Source organism: Nicotiana attenuata, chromosome 9 (genome assembly GCF_001879085.1).
Source record: "Nicotiana attenuata strain UT chromosome 9, NIATTr2, whole genome shotgun sequence".
NCBI classification, from domain to species: Eukaryota; Viridiplantae; Streptophyta; class Magnoliopsida; order Solanales; family Solanaceae; genus Nicotiana; species Nicotiana attenuata.
In genome coordinates this window covers 1891950-1911291 of record NC_031997.1, presented here as the reverse complement: position 1 = coordinate 1911291, position 19342 = coordinate 1891950, and positions in this window count along the sequence as shown.

Genomic DNA, 19342 nt, shown 5'->3' with positions numbered 1-19342 from the left:
ATTTGGAGCCTCGAGCAGGTCCGCATTATGTTTTGGAACTGGTCAGTGTGACTGGACGGGGTCCCGGGGGCATCGGGTGGATTCCGGGTGATTAACGGATTGAATTCGGCCTTATGAAGATTTCTAAGCCTGTTGTCATCTGGTGTAACCGCACCTGCGAGTTCCGCAAGTGCGGAGCCGCAAAAAGCGGCCAAAGGGGCGCAGATGCGATTTGGTGGGGAAGTGCTGAGACCGCAGATGTGGTCATCTCGCCGCAGAAGCGAGAGCGCACGTGCGAAAAGGAAGGCGCAGAATCGGAAGTGGGCAGCTGGGGGGATAGACGCATAAGCGGTAGTTGGGCCGCACTGCGAAACTGCAAAAGCGGTCAAGTGACCGCATGTGCGAAAGTCGGGGCTGGTAGTGTCTTCTTTGAAAACGAGGGTTTGACTCTATTTCATTTCATTTTCGCCCATGGGAGCCGATTTTAGAGCATATTGGAGTGCCATCTTCATCAATCATAACGGGGTAAGTGCTTTCTTCACGTTTTTGAGTTAAATACATGTGTTTATGTAGATTTGACCATAGAAACTAGTAGAAATTGGGATTTTGGTGGAAAAACCTAGAATCTTGTATATTTGGAATTTGACCACGAATTATGGACAAGGAATTGACAATAAATTATATATTTGAGTCGTGATGTCATGGGCAAAGATTATTTTCGATAATTTTCGGTATCCGGGCACGTGGGCCCGAGGGTGATTTTATCGATTTTTCAAGCGAAGTTGGGAATTGTTGTAAATAGGATTTTAATGAGTATTTGAGTATATATTAATGAGTTTGCATCATTATTGACTAGTTTTGGAGCGTTGGGCGTCGGTTTGAGTCGTCGGAAGGGCTTGGGAGCCGGTTATGGAACTTCGAAGCGAGGTAAGTCTCCTTTCTAACATTGTAAGGGGGAACTAACCCCATAGATGAACTAAATTATTATGTGCTTCTATTTGCGGGGGCTACGTGCGCACAAGGTGACGAGAGTCCGTACGTAGCTTCTAGCTATGCCTGTGTCCGGATAGTTTTAGGCTTACATCATGCCTTGTTGATATTGTTGTTAAATTATGTTTATTGCTTGTCTTGAGAACAAGCGAGATTGAGTTAACTTATTAAATGTTTTGAAAGGAGTTGAAATTGTGGAAAGGTTGGGAACTTAAAAGGTTTTCATTTGAAATTCATAATTTAAAGAGAATCGAGGAATACCTTAATAACTTAAGAAATCTATGTGTAACCGTGTCGCACGTATGATCCGCGAGTGGGGTAATTCTTTAAACCTATATTCAACCGCGTCGCATGTATGATTCGCGAGCGGGGTAACTACTTAAATTTATATTTGACCGCGTCGCATGTATGATTCGCGAGCGGGGTATTTCCTTCTACTACTCTCATGGGAGCAGGCCGATCGCCTCAGCATGTTAATAGTGCATCTATGGTTCGCGCCATTCGACCCTCGGCAGTGCATAGTTTACTTTTATGTTGGATTGGGCCGTATCTGAGGGTTTTTCCCTGAGTTGAATTATGACAACCTCTTGATGATATCCACTATATCTGTATATATATGCTCCGGTTACAGAAGGAACTTGCTAGTTGAGAGCTTGAGTAAAAATTGTAAAGAGGAAAATTGTACCACGTATTTTATACATGTTTATTTCATGTATTTACTCTATTTCATATCTATTCACTTCCTTACTGTACCTGATATTATTGGACCACTAGTATATGTCGAAATCGACCTCTTGTCACTACTTCTTCGAGGTTAGACTGGATACTTATTGGGTACGCATTATTTTCGTACTCATACTACACTTGCTGTGCACTTTTGTTGCACATGCACATGTACATGTATACCTAGTGGCCTAGTGGGCGCAACGGCTTGGTTGATACGAAGACTTAGGTGAGCTGCATCTCTCGAGACGACCCGCAGCCAGCAGAGTCACTTCAGAGTATTGGTATTTTCCTTTCTGTCCAAATTGTATTCCGGACAGTTATTGTATTTTATTTTATTTCTTAGTAAACGCTCATTAGAGCCGTTAATATGGGCTTGGCCCGTTGGGCCAGCCCAGCCCAGCCCGTGATTTAGCAGGGCTGGGCTAGAATATTAGGAGCCCATTTAAAAATGGGGCTTTTAAGTCAGGCCCGTGTAAGCCCGTGGCCCGTGAGGCTTGACTGAGACTGGGCCGGGCCGGCCCGTGGGCTTAATAAAATATTTATTTAAAATATATAAAAAGTAAAAATTATACTGCCTTTAGAGATGGAAAGTCAGAATTGGATCTTTACTAAGAGGAACCAAAACGCGATCTTGAGAAGTTTCAAGAGATGGATGTTGTATGTATTGGAAGGAACCATTCTAGAAAATATCCCGATCTTTCAATGATGGTGCATGATGTACTTAGTATTCTTATTACCATTGTAGCATCGGAATCAACATTTAGCACTGGTGGCGTGTTCTTATAAAGTACAGAAGTTGCATTTATTATGAAAATGTCCAAACACGTGTTACTACTCGAAATTGGCTGCACAAGTTTTCCAAACTCAAACTGGTAATATTTTTTATGTGAATTTAAATATTATTAATTTCTAAAAATTAATTATTTTTAATATTTAATTAATTAATATTGCATATGAATTGTAGATGAAAGTGAAGATGTTAAGACAACCTTGTCACAAGCGGATTCAAATGTGTTTGATGAAGATGATGTGTTGGATATGTCATAAGCATCATGAACGTTCGCTTGAATAGTTTGTTTTAAGTTTTGACTTTCAGTGAATGAAATATAGTCTTGTCTTTTACTTATTTTAGTATTTATTGTGATATATTGGAACAATATAAAAGTTATTAAGTTTTGCGAATTTTTTCCAACAAGATATTTTTTAACTTTTAAATAATTATCTTTTTTTAGGTTAGAACTTAAAGAAAAAATATATAATTATATTTTTAAAAATGATGGGCCGGCACGCGGGGGCCCGCGACCCACATAGGGCTGGGGTGGGCTGACCATTATAAGGCACATCAAATTGGTGGGCTAGCCCAGCCCAGCCCGTCAATTGCTAAAGCCCACGTGGGGTGGGCTGGGCTGGGCTAGCCCCGCCCGGCCCATATTGACAGCTCTAACACTCATGCACTTGTGACGCTGGGTTTTGGGATGATTATGGGTTATTCAGTATTGAAATTGTTAAAATATTATTATTTATTCTGTAAAGTACATCTTTTACTATTAAATTGAAGAAAAATCATGATTTCAAAAATACTAAAGCGAGAACTCAATTGATTATGTAATGTTGGCTTGCCTGACAGTGATGTCCGACGCCATCACGACCTTTAATGGAATTTGGGTCGTGACACAAATTAAAAATAATTTTATCACTTTATTCGCTCAAACATTAAATTTTGATGTTTAAGTCTAAATAAAAAAACTAACAATATTTATTTGTAAACTTTTACCTTTCAAGATTATTATACATTTAACAAAAATATGTCACTATTAAAAGTTTACTATGGTAAAACAGGAAATCTAATCCTTCATGATGGCGTTTGTTTCAAGAAATTAAAAACATATTTTTTCAAATTGAACAAAAACGAAACTCCATTATTCAAAAGCTTAGTATTTTTAAACTCTTTTATGATTGAGCTTGAGCGAAACACATTTTTTACAATTTTGCTTTTCAATTTGAAAGAAATATCACCGTAATTTAGAAAAAAAAATTCCCATCGTAGAGCGATAAAATATGCAAGAATAAAACTACAAAGATTGTTTATCTTGTTTATTTAAAAAGTTTTATTTTTGAACTAAAAGTTACTGTTATTATCTAATCGAGATGACATTGTCCTAAGATTGCCAAGTAACTTGTTTTTAGCTTGCCACTTGTCTTAATTATATATATAAGTAGATTGTATCTTTCTAAAAATATTTAAGATCCTCCTTATTTTATTTTCATAATTCAATATTTTTACATTTATCTATTGAAACTTTGAACTATGACAAGCATTAACTTGAAATTGATTTATGTACGAAGTTTGATTTACAACAGCGCACAGCTTTAGGCTTTATCTTGTGTAATTGTAAATGAAAGTAATTTATTATAATGCTCATTAGTTTTATCCTATTTACTAATAATTTTATCATAATTTTTTCATATGTCTTATTTATAGTAAGCTACTTGACTTACTTTCCTTATAATACTGATATGTAGTTATCTCAAGGCTAAATTTTTGCTCCTTTTTTTTTTGTGTGTGTATGTATTTGTGTAATCATTATCATAACGATTTTGATGGAGATATTATCCTAGATCCTACAATTTTAATGAGCTTAGCATATTAAAATTAAATGGTATTTGGTATATATTTAAATTTATTCTGAATAAATCATAAATTTAGATGATAAATAAATTTAAGTTAAATGTGGTACTTGATAATAAATACTCCTAACTCTTTAAAAAAAAATATCTTTGAGTTTGATACATCCCATAATTAGAGAATAGTGTTATGACTAAAAATGCGAAGTTGTATTTTGGTATAGATTTATCTTTTAGTTTAGAAAGTTTATGTTAAATCTTTGTCTTAATCTGTATTAGATTTGTCTTAAAAGTTTTAGATTTTGTCCTAAAAATGCCAAATATCTTGTTCTCATTATGCTACTTGGCTTAACACAATACATACTACCATCCTTTTAATATAATACATAAATACTACCCTCATTTTAATATATACATACTACCCTCATTATGCCACATGTATGTATATATATACACACACATATATTTGTGATAACCCAAAGGGTCGTCTTATGTTTTAGAACTCGATTTTGCGATCTTAATCCATAAAAATCTCATTTTTACCCTCCTCGGTTTGCGAGCGCAGTCCGGGCGTGCTTCCGGAAAGCTTTTATGTTGAAAGTTGATGAAAATAATAAGTTTTGCCTGAAAAGTTGGTTTTAGTTGACCTCGGTCAACGCTTTGAGTAAACGAACCCGGATCCGTATTTTGACGGTCCCGGTGGGTCCGTAATGAAATATGGGACCTGGGCGTATGCCCAGAATCGAATTCCGAGGTCCCTAGCTCGAGATATGAATTTTTGTTAAAAATTGAAAGACTGAAAATCTAATGGTTTTAAGAATTTGGTTAATGTTTGATCTTGTTGGTATCGGGCTCGTACTTTGGTTCCGGAGCCCGGTACAGGTTCATTATGATATTTAAAACTTGTATGTAAAATTTGGTGAGAAACGAATAGGGATGTTCCGAACCAAACTGAAAATCGAACCAAACCGAAAACCGAACCAAACCGACCAAAAAAACCAATACTTTCTAGGTTTGGTTTGGTTTTGGTTTTGAATTTTAAAAACCGATCAAATTTGGTTTGATTTTGATTTTAATAAAAAAATAACCGAAAAAACCGAACCAAACCGACTATAAAAGTAGCTATTTAAACTTATTATTACACCTATATATAAGTATATTTTTATATAAAATTTCTAAAATTTTATGGTACATATTAATCGTTTGTATTTTTAGTCTAGTTCTTTGCTATTATAATAATCTAATTCTTTCCATTTACATTCTAGTTTGATTGGTAGTTTTCGTTTGCTAAGTACAAGAATTTATTTCATGTTAAAAATAATCAATTTTTAATTGAGTACTTAAATTATTCATCACTATTTGATTCAATTATCATCAATATATCTTGGTTAATGATAGATTTCTCAAAGAGCAATTGGTTTGATTGTGTTACGTTAAAAATGTAGCCGTCCAAATATGCGTTTGGTAGTGTATGTCTCATATTTAAGAAAAAATCCGATAAATAACCGAAAAACCGAAAAATCGACAAAAACCAACAAAAACCGAATCGATAAAAAACCGACTTAATTGGTCTTGTTTGGTTCCAATATTTGAAAAATCGACTTACTTGGTTTGGTTTCTTTTTAGGAAAAAATCGACCCAAACTGAACCATGAACACCCCTAGAAACGGAGTTGGTTTGACGTGATTCGGACGTCCGGTTGAGAAAATAGAAATTTTAAAGTGTTCTTGAGAATTTCATTTGACTTGGTGCTAAATTCGTAGTTCTAGGTGTTATTTTGGCGATTTGATCGCGCGAGCAAGTTCGTACGATATTTTAAGACTTGTGTGCATGTTTGGTTTGGCGCCTCGAGGGCTTGAGTGAGTTTCGGATAGGCTACGGAGTGTTTAAACTTAGAAAAACCAGCAGTTAATGCACCAGATCTACAGATTTTGCATTTGCGAGGTCTGGCTCACAAATGCGAGCCTCGCATTTGCGAAGAGGCCATCGCATTTGCGAGCAGTGGCTGGGAGGGACACCTTTGCATTTGCGAAGTTTTTGATCACATTTGCGATCCTGGCAGTTCGCATTTGCGAGGTCAGCAGGTTCAGCCAATCTTCGCATTTGCGAAGTCTCTTTTGCATTTGCGGGGTTTGCATTTGCGAACCCCAGGTCGCAAATGCAACACCTGCAACTGTTCAAAACTTAAGTTAGACGGGATTTTCTCCCATTCTCCAAATTTTCAAATCCTAGAACCCTAGAGGCAATTCTTCCAAGACCAACTCTTTCCCAAAACTTTGGTAAGTAATCCTAACCCACTTTCTTTCAATTTTCCATCACATTTCATGAATTTCCTACCTAAAATCTAGGATTTCCATGGTGGAAATTGGGGGTTTAGGTAGAATTAGGGATTTTTGGAAAATTGGGATTTAGACCTCAAATTAGGGTCAAATTTCAAAACTAATTACATACTCGGGCTTGGGGGTGAATGGGTGAATGAATTTTGGTGTGAACCTCGTGTTTTGACCAAGCAGGCCCGGGTCTATTTTTGACCTTTTGGGGTAAAGCTTGAGAAATCTAAATTTATGCATTGTAGTTGGTTCTTTTAGCAATAATTGATGTTATTGAGTTAATTGTGGCTAGATAAGAGTGGTTTGGAGGTGGATACTAGAGGAAAAGCGGTAATTGAGCATTGAGCGGCCCGCGGAGCGAGGTAAGTGTCATGTCTAACTTTGACTCGAGGGATTAGGAACCCCTGACTTATTTGCTATGTGAAATTCATGTGCGTGGCGTATAGGTGAGGTGATGAGTACCTATGCGCCACCAATTATCTGTTTTGCCTGTTTTCTCCCCGTTCTTCTTATATAGTCTTTTCCTGCCTTAATTGCTACATGTTTTACCTGTAATTCCATGCCTATTTGCTACTTAGACATTGTATCTCTTGTTGGAAGTATTATTTCTTTCATAGCTTCGTTGTCTCCTATTGTTTGTTTGAGCTTGTTATTGGTACTTTCAAGGCATATTCTGGATTGGTCTCACTGAGTATATATTACTTGTGTAAAGTCTCATAGTGTATAATATCCTTAGATGTTTTGGTTAGAAGTTGAGCCTTGTGAAGAGTTATGTGATTTGAATTATGTAATTTATGTATTTAATGAGTAAATGATATTGATATGGTGGGATCAGGCCGCAATATGTGGAATAAGGGTGATATATTAAGGAGGAATAAGGGTGAAATGATGTGTACGGTGGGATCGGGTTGCATGCCGCAACAGGTGTAATAAGGGTGGTTTGTGGTGAAATAAGGGTGAATTGTGATTGTGATTATTGTGATATGGTGGGATCGGGTTGCACGCCGCAACAATCTTTATGCTTATATTTTTCCTTGACTGTGTTAGCTGAACGGTGGTCTTAAACTTTACTTAAGGATTGGTAATAGCCTAACACTGATGATACGCTTCGAGAACTGTATTTATTCCTTGCTAGTTACTGCTTTATTTTATCCTGTCTTTCTTTCTCCTTTTATTATACACTGTTATGCAGGTTATATTGTAAATGCCCCATCGCAGCCTCGTCACTACCTCGTCGAGGTTAGGCTCGGCACTTACCACTACATGAGGTCAGTTGTACTGATACTACACTCTGCATTTCCTATGTAGATTTTGGAACAGGCTCGTGCTGATCGAGAGGTTGGCTGTAGGATTCACTTGTTTGGAGACCCAAGGTAGTCATGTTGGCGTCCGCAGGCCCTGGCGTCCCCTTCTATACCCCAAACTTTGCTATTTTCCTTATTTCGTAAATATTTGCATTTTCTTTCGGACAAATACTTGTAGTAGAATCTTAGAATGTTCGTGGATTGTGACACCAGATTCTGGTTAGTAACAATAATAGTATATAAACAAAGAGGCTATTTACTTACTTCTGCATTTATTTCTACTTGTTTTAGCTTGTTTGTTGTTAATCACCGTAATAGAATTTAAGGGTCCGCCAAACTATATAGAGAACCAAGTTCTCTATCAGTTCCCACAATAAACAACAGACTATAAAACCAAACAGTATAGGGAACCAAGTTCTCTATCTGTTCCCACAGTAAATCGGCAGTGAATAAAGAACAATTTTACGTGGAAAACTCCTAGCTCACGGTATTAAAAACCACGACCTACCCTTGTAGTATTTCAACTTCACTACCGAGCAATCTTCAGATTACAACCTACTGTAACCTAGGAATTAACCTCTTAATTCCTCACTAACTTGTAACTACACTATTACAAGCCACTTTGTAATAACTCTATTACAAAGACTTAATCACTCACTAACTTGTAACAACACTATTTACAAACCACATTGTAATAACTCTATTACAAAGACTTCACAACTCGACTAACTCTAGCCAAGACACAAACACAAGGGTTTATGATTTGTTTTACCTTTGCTTGATGTTAATATCTCATTTGTGACATCACTTGGATGATGTAAGCAAGGTAGGTAAAAAGCTTTCCACAGAAAGTTGACTGCTGCACTGTTCCTGTACTGTAGCGTGTGCAGGCAGTAACTTTCCAGCTGGAGAGTTGACTCCGTACAGTCACGTTGGGAATTGGTAGGGACCTGGTCCCTCAGCTGTTCCTTCGACTCTGAAGAGTTGAGCCATATCCCAAACTGGATCCCAACCTGGAACCTTGTGATCTTAAGGCCTTGAGAATGTTTAAAGCTGTAGAGTTGACTATACGACAACCAGGGGAACTGATCCATATCTGTTCCCTCTGATGTTCCCTTATCCGATTTCGTTGAGAATTCAACCAGACATATGACTAGTTACTCTAAATGCAAGAGAACTAATTGTATCAAGTTCCTTATATGGTTCTCTCATGAAGTTTGTCAAATCATCAAAACAAAAGACGCATAACTTATCAATTTTCCCCTTTTTGATGATGACAAACTTAGAATTGATATTCCCCCTGAGAACCAGATCTCTACATTGTCCCCCCTATGAATCAGCCATATTTCCCATGAGAACTAGACCAAAGGAACTGATCACAACTCGTTCTTCAAGATTGTTTGGCAAATCATCAAAACACAAAATAACATAACTTATCAATTTCCCCCTTTTTGATGATGATAAACCCAAAATTAGTGTTCCCCTTGAGAACCAGATTCCTCACATGTTTGGAACTGATCACAACTGGTTCTTCAATATTGTTTGGCAAATCATCAAAACACAAAATAACATAACTTATCAATTTCCCCCTTTTTGATGATGACAAACCCAAAATTAATGTTCCCCCTGAGAACCAGATTCCTCACATGTTTCCCTGCGGATCAGACCTAGAATCAACATGTTATCAGCAACGTTCCCCATGCGAAGCAAAGCTATCTTTCATGCACAACACAACATATCAATTTGATTCTGTTCATCCCCCATGTTGACACCTATATAACTTCCCCCTTTTGGCATCATTGAAAAGAATAACAAAAGAAGCACAACCAAAAAGAAGTTAAACAACATTAACTCATGCCACTTGGGCAACACAGCATAAACAATAACAAGAACAACAAGTGAATGTCATTGCACAAAATAGAGTGATTGCCCATAGTAGAGTAATTATAACAAAAGCATAGTAGTTTCAACAATACAGAATATGAAAATTTAAACAACTAAGTACCACTGTCATCAAATATAGGGATCAAAAGAAGATAGGAATTCGAGGGAATTTGGAAGGAGTGAAAGACATAGATCACTAGGCAGGAACAAAAGTAAGGGGCTAAGGCCTTGATGAACTTGTCCATTCGTTCATTCACTCTCCTTTGATCAATGATCATCTGCTCTCTCAGTTCCTCCACATGTTTCCTCAATCTTTCATTCTCACCCTTCAACTTAGCATTCTATTCTGCCAAGGGTCCACGTGGACCTGGTTCTCTACCTATCTGAGCAGGCTGAACCATCAATCAGATCACCAAGAATCTCCCCAAGCTTCTCGTCATCAAGAACAAACTCAGTCCCATGCACACATAGCATCAAAGTAACACATACAACATAGAAGTTTTTACTTCTTCTTCATAAATGTTGGGACTTGGAGGAACAAAGAGGTGATTCTATTTTTGGTACTCAACAATGTCAAGAAGTTCCTTAGTTTTCAGTAATATCATAGTCAACACTCTACCTAACAGCACTTTTTGAGAAATCAGAGTCTTCTACCTCTCCAAACCCGACAACTCAACCTTTTGCTTTTGTAAGAAACCAGGTTCCTCACTCACACTACCCTTTCTTTCCCTAAGCGGCCATGTCTCCCTCTTCTTCTTCTCAATCTGTTCACCCTTATCATCTGCTGCATCTTTCTCACCCAACTTTCTTTTCTCTATTTTTTTGAATTCTTTCTCACAAATGGAGATTTTTCCACTTTATTCTCCCTTCCACAATCACCACATCTGCAAGTCATACCACTTCACCATCAATCAGCCTACTTTTCTCAATCCTTTTTACTGGATCATAGGTTCGTTTAAGCACAGAACCCAAGAGAAAAATATCACCATCAGAATTAACACCCTAAGAAGGATTTGAGGGACCAGGTCCCTCATTCAATTCCCACTTTTTCCCAGCACTTTCACCAATTCCTCCATCCTTCAAGGCTTCTACAAACCCAGCAATAATTTCACCCTCACTCTCTAGGATATTAGATCTACCCCGTTCTTTTTCAGTTAAAGTCCCATCAAAATCTACCAAAGACTTCTTGGGTTTCAATTCAGATGGAGTTAGGATTTTGCGAGGTGATAGAGTTGGGTACACTTCTGGCATATTTGGAGAAATGGATTCTTTTTGAGACAAGTTTGATTTTGTTTCGAAGAAAAGAATCGGTTTTGGTTGGGTGTGAGAGAAGGAAATGGTTTTTGGGGGCAACAGGACGGTTCAGAAAAGGTTTAAAATTTTGGACTTCAAAAATTTGGAGAGAGAATGGAATAATTAATGACATTACACTTTAGCAGTTTAAAAATGCATATAAGTATTGAAGAGACTACTAGCCTGGGTCACGGGAACCAGGTACCTTGATGGTTTTTGAAAATTTGAGCAAAAATTCCCAGAAGCGCAATGTCACTCTTACTTGTTTTGTCCTGAAACTGCCATGTATGTATACTAGTAACAGTATAGATTTGAGTTAGATGTCGCTAAAAAACACTTTTTAGCATTGTACCTTTCCTTCTTAACATAGCCAATCATCGAGGGACCAGGTTCCAATCACTGTTCTGTCTGAAGGCCTAGGGACCAGGTGTCACACTTGGTTCCTCTCAACTGATGGAGTTCTTCTTGCATAGCAGCCATCCAGTTAGCATTTTTCAATGCTTCTTTTATGTTCTTAGGCTCGTTTGAGACAAGAACGCTGAGAGGGAAAACATGTTCCTTGCCTTAAAACTAGGTTGAATACCAGAGTTTAAGCGTCTGATTACATTTTGAAGGGATGTGAAGTCTTTTGCTTCTAGTTGGATACTTGAACTTCAGAATCTGAAGGACCAGGTTCCTCCATATGTGAGTCATCATTGACATCAACAGAATTATGGCTTCCACTCTTTTGTCTGCTTCAAGAGTACCTAATGCAGCATCAACAACCCTATGTTCAGCTACATTCGAGGTGATAAAGGGACCAGGTTCCTCTGTGTCTTTTGGAGATTATGCTACATCTTCTTAATTTGAATTTCCTGTCAGGGACCTGGTTCCTCTTAGCCACCTTATCAGTTTTGGTTTTGTAATGATCCTGCTTATGAAAAGGGCAATCTTTAATGAAGTGTCCAGGCTTTCCACACTTATGACAACAATCATTTCCTTTGAAATTCCTGGTGGAACTTCCTTTCTTTAGGATCCCACCATTTTTACGAACCATCTTTTGAAATATTCGAGTGAGATACGTAATTTCAGATTCATCACTACTTGAGTCAGTGTGGGCAGCTTTGAGAACCAGGTTCCTCTCCTCATTGGGCTCTCTTCTTTCAATATCCTTCTTTCTCTTCATCTCATATGTTTTGAGATTTCCAATAAGCTCGTCAATAGTCAGCCTCTGCAGGTCTTTGGCTTCAGTGATAGCATTAACCTTGCTCTCCCAGGAACCTGGTAGAACACTGAGTATCTTCCGGACCAGCTTGTTTGTTGGAATGATTTCACCAAGAGAATGAAGCTCATTGATTATGGAGGTGAAGCGTGTATGGATCTCTTGAATGGACTCATGCTCTTCCATTTTAAAGAGTTCATACTCAGTTGTAAGCATATATATTTTGGACTGCTTTACCTGAGTAGTTCCCTCATGAGTCGTTTGAAGAGCTTCCCAGATTTCCTTGCCAGATTCACATGTCGAGACGATTATACTCGTCTGGTCCAATACCACACACAAGAATCTTCTTCACCTTGAAGTTCTTCTCAATAGCTTTTCGGTCAGCACCAATGTATTCTTTTCTTGTTTCTGGAACAGTCTTTGTTCCCTCTCCAACTGCTTTCATAGGGACAAAGGGACCATCACAAATCATATCCCAAAGCTCGGAGTCCTCAGCCATTATGAAGTCATGCATTCTTATTTTCCACCAACCATAGCATTGGTCGTTGAATCTCGATGGTCTGTATGTTGATTGTCCTTCCTCGAAGTTTGGTGGAGCAGCCATGAAGATCCTTTATAGGTGTTAACCTTTTAGAAAGAACCTGCTCTATACCAATCGATAGAATTTAGGGTCCACCAAACTATATAGAGAATCAAGTTCTCTATCAGTTCCCACAGTAAGCAACAGACTATAAAACCAAACAGTATAGGGAATCAGGTTCTTTATCTGTTCCCACTGTAAATCAGCAGTGAATAAAGAACACAGAGGAATTTTACGTGGAAAACTCCCAGCTCAGGGGATTAAAAACGATGACCTAACCTTGTAGGATTCCAACTTCACTACTGAGCAATCTTCAGATTACAAGCTATTGTAACCTAGGAATTAACCTCTTAATCCTTCAGTAACTTGTAACTACACTATTACAAGCCACTTTGTAATAACTCTATTATAAAGACTTAATCACTCACTAACTTGTAACAATACTATTACAAGCCACTTTGTAATAACTCTATTATAAAGACTTCACAATTCAACTAACTCTAGCCAGGACACAAACACAAGGGTTTATGATTTACAAAGAATTTCCTACACAATGCTTCTAAGTAATCTAAGTAGGAATTACAAGTAAGAACTTCAACAAAGATACAACACAACTAAGGACGTATAATAACTCAATATAGGGAACATGTCTGTTGCTATATTGTTCTTTATTCTTGATGCCCTTGAGAATCACTTGCAAGATGGACACACACTTGAGAGAATGCTTGATGAGTTCTTGAATGTGCAAGTGATTTGTTTTACCTTTGCTTGATGTTAATATCTCATTTGTGACATCACTTAGATGATGTAAGCAAGGTAGGTAAAAAGTTTTTCACAGAAAGTTGACTGCTGTACTGTTCCTGTACTGTAGCGTGTGCAGGCAGCAACTTTCCAACTGGAGAGTTGACTTCGTACAGTCACCTCGGGAACTGGTAGGGACCTGGTCCCTCAGCTGTTCCTTCGACTCTGAAGAAATGAGCCATATCCCAAACTGGATCCCAACCTGGAACCTTGTGATCTTAAGGTCTTGAGAATGTTTAAAGCTGTAGAGTTGACTATACGACGACCAGGGGAGCTGATCCATATCTGTTCCCTCTGTTGTTCCCTTATCTGATTTCGTTGAGAATTGACCAGACATCTGACTAGTTACTCTAAATGCAAGAGAACTAATTGTATCAGGTTCCTTATCTGGTTCTCTCATGAAGTTTGTCAAATCATCAAAACAAAAGACGCATAAATATTTGGCTAATAGAACCTCTAACGTTNAGTGTGATGTTAGGCGCCATCACGGTCCGACGTGGTGGGAGTTCCGGTCGCGACAGTATATATATATATATATATATATATATATATATTAGATTTGTCTAAAATATATTTAGATTATGTATAAGATTTATTAAATTACTTCCCTTAGCTATGTTTCCATTTTGTAATTTCTAATTAACTAATGTTGTCCTAAAATTGCCAAGTGGCTTTTAGCTTGCCACTTGGCTTTACCACAATGCATACTACCCTCATTTTAATATAATAAGATATAGACTTGTTTTTCTTTTTGTCTTTATACTTTCAAAATAGATTTTGTTTACCACAAACAAAACAAAAAAATTAAAGCTAAAATCGACACGGTGGGTTTATCCCAAGTTCTAGTTTTATTAAGTTATTTTTTGAAGAAAAGAAATATTATCAAATGAGTTAGATGTCAGGAATAATATTCATACACGAAATTTAGTTTTAGATCCAACAATTCAATATTCCAGTACTTCCTCTCTGATTTATTAATGCCTAATACTCTGTAACAAAAAACAAACTGGAAATGTGCAAGTGAAGGATTAGACAATCTATAGAACAATGGCGGACCCAGGATTTCCCATAAGTGGAGTCAAAAACTATTAGTAAATTCATGGTACAACCATAGTAAAGTCGACATCGTGCACCATCTTTTAGCCTTTTCCCTTTTTTTTACGCACTTCAATAGAGGTATATCAATGTTAATGTCATCGTTTAAGAAAAGAAAATTATAAATTATCAAATTTAAATTTTATCAATAATAATTACAATTTGATAAATTTTACTTTCAAATATATACTCTTATATTTTTTTTCAATTTAAATTTGTTAAACTCTAACATACTTTAAAAAATTTAATAATTTCTTAAAGGAAATAACAAAAGCAAATTCTATACATATAAATAATGAACTAATAAAGTAACTAAAAAGAAAAGAGGACTACAACGTAAACAAAACTACAAAGTGTAATAGAAGGAAGAATGTTGTATAGCAATCACATAATCTTACTGTAACATAAATAAAATTAAATATAAACGAAAGTTAAAGTACCCTAAAAATAACAAATGTGTTTCAGCAAATTCTGCTGCAAAACAAAATCACAAGTTCTTATGAAATATATACCATATTATCGAATTAGTAATCCACATATGTGGGCTTATTTTTTTGTTTGCTCAAATAAAAAAAAATCAAATTTCACGGGGTTCTTCTAGATTTTACCACTGAACTAAAAAAACTCACTATTAGTATAGAAAAGAAATTTGATAAGCTAATAATGAAATATATGGATAAGGAATAAGACAGTTACAGGATAAATTTGTTAACGAAAGAGTACAACCGAGCCAGCACAAAAGGTTCGATCTCGGAACTTCTTGGACTTATTGAACACGCTTGACCATTGCTCCACAGCCTTCGGGTTTGTCAAGTGGGTTCATTTGCAATAATATAACAAGAAAGTTGTCTTTTTCCAATATAATTTATATAATAAACAGTATGTTTTTCGCGAAGCGGATTCAGTAGAACCCGCCCCTGCTATAGAAAGAGTTGCAGAATATTTTTATTTTGTGGCTAGAGTTGCACAAAGAACACTAGTGTCACGCCCTAATCTATGAACTGATGCGTTCGGCACCTGATATGCTATTCACACTGAGTGATCCAACTCATATAATATGCCCCAACTATATGCATCAAAAACCAAAATAAATCATTTTCAAAATCATGCATGAAACATTTAATTTTTGGCTCGTTCAGCCCATTTCATATATATAAGTTGAAATTATACATTATCATAAATGTTTTCTTTCGTGTATGTTTGGAAGACTGTAAATTAAATACAATATATCTATCTATGAAGCCTCTAAATACATGAAGTAAGAATGATCATTCAAAATAACTCCGAAACTAAATATAAAGGAGGAATAATAGCTACCATGAACAAGAAGGGGTGCCTCACCAAAAAGTCTAGAAAAGAAAACCATCCTAGCATTGTTTGCTCATCCCTGACACCCTCATTTTAGAATATGTAAAGTACGTAGATGGACCCACAAGAGGGTTGAATCGTCACGGTATTCAATAAGTATTATCGACTCTCTCTTTATCACAAAATGGGACGAGACTTTATAAAACGTTCAGCGCAATAGACATTTCATATAAAACAGTACACATATATTTTGATCTGGTGAATATCTAATGAATATGCCTTCAATTACTTTAAAATCAATTTTCCTATTTGATGTTAATGAACATTAGCAAATGCACCGCATCCGAAAACATTAAAAAGAATAGTGAATATGACTTGATAGTTTGGAATGATTGAAGGAGAATCTAACATGGAGTCTGGAAGTCAAACTCTAAAAGGTATTCTTTGACCAAATATGTTGTTGTAAGGACGATTTCCTTCGCCAAAAAATAGGGTGAATACTGAATGGGAAGAAATCAGTAGAAATCGAACTATTTTGGGAAAATGTCTATTCTTTCTTTCTACAATTTTCTTTTTGTATTTGAAGTATTCTTTTGCACTATCATCAGTTCTAAGGATTTTTTTGTCAATTGTGTCTAAATTTAATATTGGAATTTTAAATATTTGGCACAACTCTGACCTTTTTTTAATAAGTGGAGTAATACTAAAGTTTATGGATTGGATGCAGTAGAGAACCCTAGTTGAGAGGAAGAAGAGAAGAAGAGAAATGAATGAAACAGTAGCATTTTCATTCTGAGCTTAAGAGCTGTACAGTAGGCTATATATATACACATAAGTTAACTTCTAACAACCTATCTAACAAACTTAACTAATCCAGCTAAGTATAAATAGACTAAACTATCCTTCATGCTTAAGTCACTCCTCTTTCCTCAACACTCCCCCTCAAGCTAGGTGATACAAAAACATTAAGAACACCTAGCTTGGACATCAAGTACTCATGTTGCACTCTAGTTAAGCCTTTTGTTAAACATCTGCAAGTTGTTCCTTTGTGGCAACATACTCTGTCTTCACCAGCCCATTTTGTATATTTTCCCTTATAAAATGACAATCGATCTCAATGTGTTTGGTACGTTCATGAAATACTGGATTTGCAGCTATCTGAATTGCTGCCTTGCTGTCAGTGTGAATGGTTACAGGGAGAACAACATGCACTCCAATATCTTTAAACAATCCAAGTATCCAAACTATTTCTGCCACAGTCGATGCAATGCTTCTGTATTCTGATTCTGCAGAACTCCTAGAGATAGTGCTCTGCTTCTTAGACTTCCAGAACACTAGTGCGTCACCATACATAATGAAGAGTCCAGTTACGGACTTTCTAGTGAGAGGACAGGCTGCCCAGTCAGCATCACAATAGGCGGTGACTATGTTCTTTTTCTCAGTAGACAACAGTATGCCTTGTCCAGGCTGATTCTTCACATATCTAACTATTCTTTGTGCAGCCGCCATATGAGATCTTTTGGGTTTCTGCATGAACTGACTTAGTGTCTGTACACTGAAGGCTATGTCTGGTCTTGTGACAGTCAGATAAAGTAGTTTGCCTAGTAGTCTTTGATACTTGCTAGGATCAGGTAGCAACTCATCAACTATTGTGTTGTGCATACCTGTATGTTCATCATAGTCCTTAGTGGTTAGTTTAGTGTTGGCTTCAATAGGTGTAGCAGCTGGTTTTGCAGCTCCTAGTCTAAGCTCAGAGATTAGTTCCAGGCTATACTTCCTTTGGTGCATTAGAATGCCTTGTTGTGACCTAGCAAACTCAATGCCAAGAAAGTATTTCAGTTCACATAGGTCTTTCATTTTAAAGGCTTGTTGCAGATTGGCCTTGACTTCTTCTAATAGCATCAGATCAGGTCTAGTAAGGAGCATGTCATCTACATACACTGAGATAATTATAGTGTGTTTGCCTGTTCCTTTTATGAACAATGAGTGGTCATGCTGGCTCTGTATGAACCCAAACTTCAGTAGTGCTTCTGAGAGTTTGGCATTCCACTGTCTTGGTGCCTGTTTTAGTCCATATATGGATTTCAGAAGTCTGCAAGCTGGTTTGCTCTCCCCTTGACTCTGAAATCCTTGTGGCAGAGTCATATAGATCTCATCATGTAGGTCTCCCTGCAGAAAAGCATTGTACACATCCATTTGATGGATATGCCAATGTTCAGAAGCATCAACAACTAGAATTGTCCTAATAGTAACCATTTTGACTACATGACTGAAAGTTTCCTGATAGTCAATGCCCTCTTGTTGGCTATAACCCTTGTCCACAGGTCTATCTTTAAACCTCTCCACCTCCCATGTGGCTTTGTACTTCACTTTATATATCCATTTACATCCAATTGGTACTTTGTCAGCAGGCAAAGGTACCACATCCCAAGTATGATTGGTTTCCAAGGCAGTAATCTCAGCTTGCATTGCCTCAACCCACCTGGGATCCTTGACAGCTTCTTCAAATGTAGTAGGTTCTATTATTGAAGAGAAAGCAGCTAGATAGCACTGATACTTGGGAGACACACCATCATAAGAGATGTAGTTAGCAATAGAGTAAGGAACAGATTTGTGACTGGGACCTGTCACAAAATCCTTCAACCATATAGGAGCTTGCTTGGTCCTCAGAGATCTTCTCAGGCCAGTAGGGTGTTGATCAGCAGAAGGCAGTAAGGTTGACACTCCTTCAGTGGTACTAGACAGCTGCCCTGGTGCCTCCTAGCTTGAGCCATCACCTGCAGGACTTAGATTGGTAGATGTAGAAGGAGAAGATGCATGTTCTGAACTGTGTAACTCATGTGAAGTAGATATATAGTCTGCACCATAAGTTGAAGGATCAGAAGACAAGAACACGTGTGGAGATGAAGAAGACTCCTTAGGGAAAAATATCCTCTCTAAAGGAGACATCCCTATTGATGAAGAAACAGTTGGGGGCAAGATCCAGTAACACATAACCCTTTTGAGTATCAGAGAAACCCATAACAACAATAAGGTTAACCCTTGGAAGGAGCTTATCTGTCTCTTGAACTTGCTTGGCATAACATAAGCAACCAAGAACTCTCAGATGCTCTAATGTAGGTTCCTGTCCATATAGCAGCTCAAAGGGAGATAAACCATTGAGAACAGAAGTTGGCATTCTATTGATAATATAGACAACTGCAATAACACAGTGACCCCATTATTT